This window comes from Peromyscus eremicus, chromosome 1 (assembly GCF_949786415.1).
Source record: "Peromyscus eremicus chromosome 1, PerEre_H2_v1, whole genome shotgun sequence".
In the NCBI taxonomy this organism is placed as follows: domain Eukaryota; kingdom Metazoa; phylum Chordata; class Mammalia; order Rodentia; family Cricetidae; genus Peromyscus; species Peromyscus eremicus.
The window spans coordinates 136,060,831-136,066,580 of NC_081416.1; the positions used below are offsets into that span (position 1 = coordinate 136,060,831).

The following is a 5,750-nucleotide window of genomic DNA, read 5'->3' on the forward strand; positions in this document are numbered from 1 at the left end:
GACATGTCAATAATGTGAGGCCACTGTGCTAGGGGATGTCTCTTGGATAAATCACAGGACAGCCATCTTCTTCCATGTGCTATACAGTGGCAGTCTTGATTGAGAGGTAATTGTTTGCCATATGTCCTGGTAGTAAAACTTCGTGGAAAAGTATTATTGAATAGCTACAGAAGCAGCTGAGCTCCTTCTGTGTCTACTGAGCTGACTATACTGAGTAAGCTGACTGCTCTGGTAGAGACTTGTGTAAGTTATGATGTTATCTTCATTTCTAGTTTCTCACAAGCCTCCCTGATGTTTTAGTCCACTTCGTCCTGCTGTTGCTTCCCCAGCTTAATGAGTGCCTTCATGTGCATGGCATAGTCATATTCAAAGGACCCAGGCTGTGAGAATTTGGGTGGCTGCTCTCATTCCCTGTGAAATTGTTTGTTTATAAACAGCTTCTTCAGAAGTTCCTTTTCATCGTATAACTGGTCCAGAGGCTCCACAATTACAAGTTAAGGAAATGTGGTTAGCAAGAATGCGTCTTCACTGCATCTATTCAGAGATTTCTGAGCAGCTGGCTTTCTTGAGAACTAAACAATGCCTTTCCCTGAGGGCCTGCCTTACTTATTGATCATCTCCACCTGACCAAACACAGAAAAGGCTTTTTTCCAACAGTTCATTGGACACATACTAAGGGAGGTTGTGAATTGTAAGAGATGCACTATGACAGGCAAAGCATACACACAGTTGCTTTCCACATGGGAGCATATGTTTCAGCTCAACTTTGGCAATTTCCACTGCTGTTCATGTTTCCAAGTGAATAAAGCCAAAGCCTTTATCCTTATGAATGAAAAAGTCACCTAATTCCCCATAGTTCTCAAAAATTTGGCTAATTTCCTCCTCAGTGATATCAGGGGGAAGTGTGCCTTCAAAAAGACAGCTATGCTGGGTGAAGTTCTTCTCTAAAATTCTTCAGGTCAATAGTCAAACTTTCTTTCTGGCGGTTGGCCTGCTGTCCATTTGCAGATATTGGTGGGGATGGCTGCTGCTACTGTTGCTGCTGCTGGTGGTGCTGCTGGTGCTGTTGGTGCTCCTGCTTGTGGTGTTGACAATGCTTCCTTGGTGGTCTACTCATTTGAAAATTTCACTGAAGAGTCTTTATATTTAGAATCTGTCACTTCTCACTGGTGCTCTCTGTGTTGCCAAGGCAGGTCTCCATGTCTTATACTCATGTGTTCCTTCATGCTCTAGTGAGCTGTGCTCACAAGAACATCACCAAGCCTGACATGTATTTCTTTAATATCTTTGTTCTTTGGGTTAACTGTTGGAGTATCTTTTACATAGAAATGCAACTGGACATTTACTTTGATCATATGAGTTTCATCAATGATAAACTTCTTTTATATTTTGAATGGGGTTTTGTAAGTTCCTTTAGATTTTTATATCCACAAGGTTATGCCTTTGAAAATAAAATGCTGCATGTCATTTTTTTCAGATGTCATTAGGGTTTAAGAAATTCATTTCCCACTTCAGTATCTGTGTTACCCTATGAGCCCAGGTTAGTTGATCCTGTAGGCCATGTTCTCATGGTGTCCTGGACCCCTCTGGCTCCCACAGTCTTTCTTCCATGGGGTTTCCTAAGCTCTGCATAATGTTTGGGTGTAGGTCTCCCATCAGCTGCTGGATGAAGTCTCTCTGATGCTGATGTGATGACAGTCAGCAACTATGGAGCCTGTATAGGTCTGGCCCGAGTCCTCTACATATATGTTATGGTTATATAGTTTGGTGTTTTTGTGGAACTCCTAAACACAGTGGTAGTGGGGTACATCAGGCTCTTTTGCCTCCTCTTGGGACCCTTTGCCTCTTACTTGGCTGCTTTAACTAACTTTGATATAAGAGTTTGTGCCTAGTCTTATTGTAACTTGTTATACAATGTTCTGTTGATATCTCTGAGAGGCCTCTTGTTTGCTTAAATATATGCAGGAGGAATGGATCTGGGAGAGAAGGGAGGTTGGGGTATCAGGGAAGAATGGAGTGAAGGGAAACTCTGGTCAGGATATAATGTATGAAAGAAGGGTACATAAAAAATAGTTTCATAGGAAAAAATAAATTCATTTCTCTACCTGACTTGCTGAATGTTTTTTTTATGAATAGATTGTAGATTTGCAAAATATTTCCTGTCCATCAATTCAGATAATGACTAATTTTTATCATTTTTGTGTGTCATGTAATATATTGTCTGTTTATTTAATCTTAAAAGAATATATGTTATTCTTGTGTACATTGCTTCCTTTTTAATTATTACTGTTTCATTGACAGTCAACAATATATTTTGGAAAAATTTTCTTTTATATGCATTTATAAATTATTGGGTTTTTTTGTATTTGAGTGCTTTGCTTTCATGAATGTTTTAGAGTATCTGCCTTTATTCTGCTTTTCAATGGTCAGAAAATGTTGTTGGATGCCCTGCACTGGAGGTACGGACACTTTTGAGTTGCTATGTAGGTACTCAGAATCAAACTAGTGTGTTCTAGAAGAACAGCCATTGTTCTTAGCTGTTGAGCTGTCTGTCCTACTCCACCTCTGTATAATTTTACCTTACATTAAGATTATTTAGCTTAAATGTAAATGTCCAATACTGGGGATTTAACAGTGTATGATCTGTATGCAGTTTAGTAGAAGGACTTTAATTCAACCCCTTGAATCTGCATATAAATAAGCATGGTATTATCTATTTTTAATCCCAGTATGGGATAGACAGTTCATAAACATTGCTAATCTATAAGTTAAATTATAGACTCTGTCACAAAAATAAATTGGAGATTGTCAGAGGAGTCTATGTGAATTGACCTCTTACATTAACACGTCTTTGCACACACCTCGATACATGTACACATGAAAAAATACATAAGCTTCTATGTCCCCACATAAAATATATATTATGTCTCCCTTTATTTTAGAGAAGGACATACTATATAGGTTTGAATGCCCCAATTCTTATATAAACAATGCTGGCTTCAATCTCACAGAGATCCACCAGAGTCTCACTCTCCCCATGCACACACACACACACACACACACACACACACACACACACACACAACACAATACACACTAGGATTAAAAGTATGCACCACTAATTCTGGCTTATTTGCTCGATTTTGTGCTCTAAATTTTATTCCATTCATTTTTTACTTTAACCATTCAACAGTAAGAGAACACCATGGTTATACTCACTCAGGATATAGAAACTCTGAATCTTCACTATTGATTTCTGGATGTTGTGTCAGTGTCTGCTATCCTAGAGTCCCTTATGAATTTTATGTGAGTTCAGCCATTGGATCAAAAGTAAAATATCAAGGCCTTGGAAGGGAATAGTTATAATATCTAATAGTTTTGAAGATTTGGGTCTTCTTCATAATTTTCAGTTTCTAGTCAATGAGTCAAAACATTTAAGATGTTTGGAGGTACTGTTAATAATTTAAAAATGTGGTTTTTGTTATTTTTAGGTTACTTGGTATGATTTATTCTGTTAACAAATTCTTATATATAATGGGATTAAAAGCATTTAAAATTAATGACTAGTATTAAATTATGTTTATCTCTGATAATAACCCGACTGCCTTAAAGACTCTGGCATAAAGTTTTGATGGGTCATAGCACTGACAGAGCTAAAAAATAGGGTTCACAGCAGAGATTTCCAAATTAGTGTTTGCTATCTAAATGAAGTTAGTATATTAAATTAAACTGGTTTGCTATTTTAACAATTGAGGGATTTATATAGCTAATCAATACCTGAAGAGGTTCACTGTAATCAATGTTTATTCTCGTGACACTTTGTCTAAAGCAATACAACCAAAACAAACACAACGAAAGTAATGACAATCCACTGATATCAGAAATAAACATTAAAAAAAACTGGCCAAAACAATTTCTAATGCTATTCTGCTATACTCATAGATTGGTGCCTTGTCCAGTCGCCATCTGAGAGACTTCCTCCAGCAGCATATGAGAGCAGGTGCAGAGATTCACAGAGAGACATTTTGCTGCAGAGAGAGGGGCTAAATTGGTGGTCTTCCTTCATCAGATCCCTCCTTTAGGAGATTGGGAACCCTTCTGAGAAGGGGGAGGGAAGACAATGGAATTCAGAAGCCACTGAGGACACCAGGAGAACATGGCCCTCCTAATCAATTAAGCAGGACTTGAATGAGCTTAAAGAGACTGAAGTGGCACTCACAGGGCCTGTATGGTTCTGCACCAGGCCCTCTGCATATAAGTTATGGCTGTTCAGGTTAATATTTTTGTGAGACTCCTAACAGTGGGAGCAGGTATATCTCAGATTTTTTTAACTGGCTCTTGATTCGCTCCTATTAGGTTGCCTTGTCTGGCCTTGATATGAGGGATTTTGCCTTGTCTTATTGTATCTTATTTTGTCCTGCTTAGGTGTTGTCTCCTGGAGGCCTGATCTTTTCTGAAGGAGAAAGGGAAGGGGAGTGGATCTGAAGAAAGGGGAGGTGGAGGAGAGTTAGGAGGTGTGGAGGGAGGGGAAACTGTGGTTGGGATATATTGTATTGAATCATTTTTTCAATAGAAAAGTAAGAAAATCATGTTCTTAAATAAGACAACCTTGTCTAGAAGTTTTATAAGGAAGTTTTGTAAGAAGTGATATATAAATTAAGGGCTTATTTGGAATTATATATATATATATATATATTATATATATATAATATATATATGTATGTATAAACAGTAAGAGAGTACTTCATAATCTAGTATATTTTTACATAGACAATGGTACATAGATGATGGCATTCTTCTGTCTTTCTGGTGCCTTGTTTGATATTTCTTGGAAGAATTGCACTGTTTTCTTTACATAACTCCTGAGCAGTTACTGTTAAGTTTAATTCTGGAATATTATATGCATATTACTTTTGTGTTTGCAGTTTAAAGTATATACAGATTGCGTTTATTCCAGTGTTATTATATTAATGTATTCCATGTGCTTCTGATACAGAGCCTCACTGTGCTGCCCACTGTGGTCTCAACCTCGTCCCCAAAGCCATGCTTCCTCTCAGCATCATGAGAACCTCCCAGTTCAGATGCTTGCCGCAACACTCTGCTGAATGGTATGGTAAAACCACTTGCTTTCTGACTTTCAATTCCTGTTTGCATTGCTTGTGTATGGAATTCAATTGAAATTTTGTATTGTCTTGTTTTCCTACATGTTTGCTGAAATTGTTTAGGTAAACATACTTTTCAATCTCTGTGTTTTCTATATACAACATTATGTCCTTCACAAAAGCTGTAGATTTTTTTTGTCCTAAGCATGGCATACTTAATGCACAGGTTTCATATTCTCTTAATAACATCCCAAAGATGCCTTTTATTACAATGTTCAATTGAAATGGCCAAAAACGTTGTCATTGGATTATTTTAAAATTGCAGCTACCTTGGGGTATTCAGTACCTGCATAGATAGTATTTACACTAAATTTTTTGGAAGATCATTTCTATAACTAATATTTTTCTTCAAATCATGTAGGTGGGTACAGAGTCTTAAAGATTTTTGTCTGTACTGGTTGATATATCCAGTGACACTCCAGTGGAAAAAAAAAACCCTGATTTTTTAACTTTATTCTTAGAAATTATTCTCTCCAGCAACAATTAATCAAATTCCTGCTTGGGTAAGGGTAGAATTTGTGTCTACTGCACTTCTCCTCCCTGGAATTTCATCTGTTTTGAACCTGGTCACTTTTGTGCCTGATGCCA

The 5,750-nt window shown here is 37.3% G+C and overlaps 1 pseudogene; it reads right to left on the bottom strand.

The window, feature by feature from the left end:
- Nucleotides 1–248: 248 nt before the first annotated feature.
- On the bottom strand, nucleotides 249–1,117 carry LOC131918281 (non-POU domain-containing octamer-binding protein-like; annotated as a pseudogene).
- Nucleotides 1,118–5,750: the final 4,633 nt, after the last annotated feature.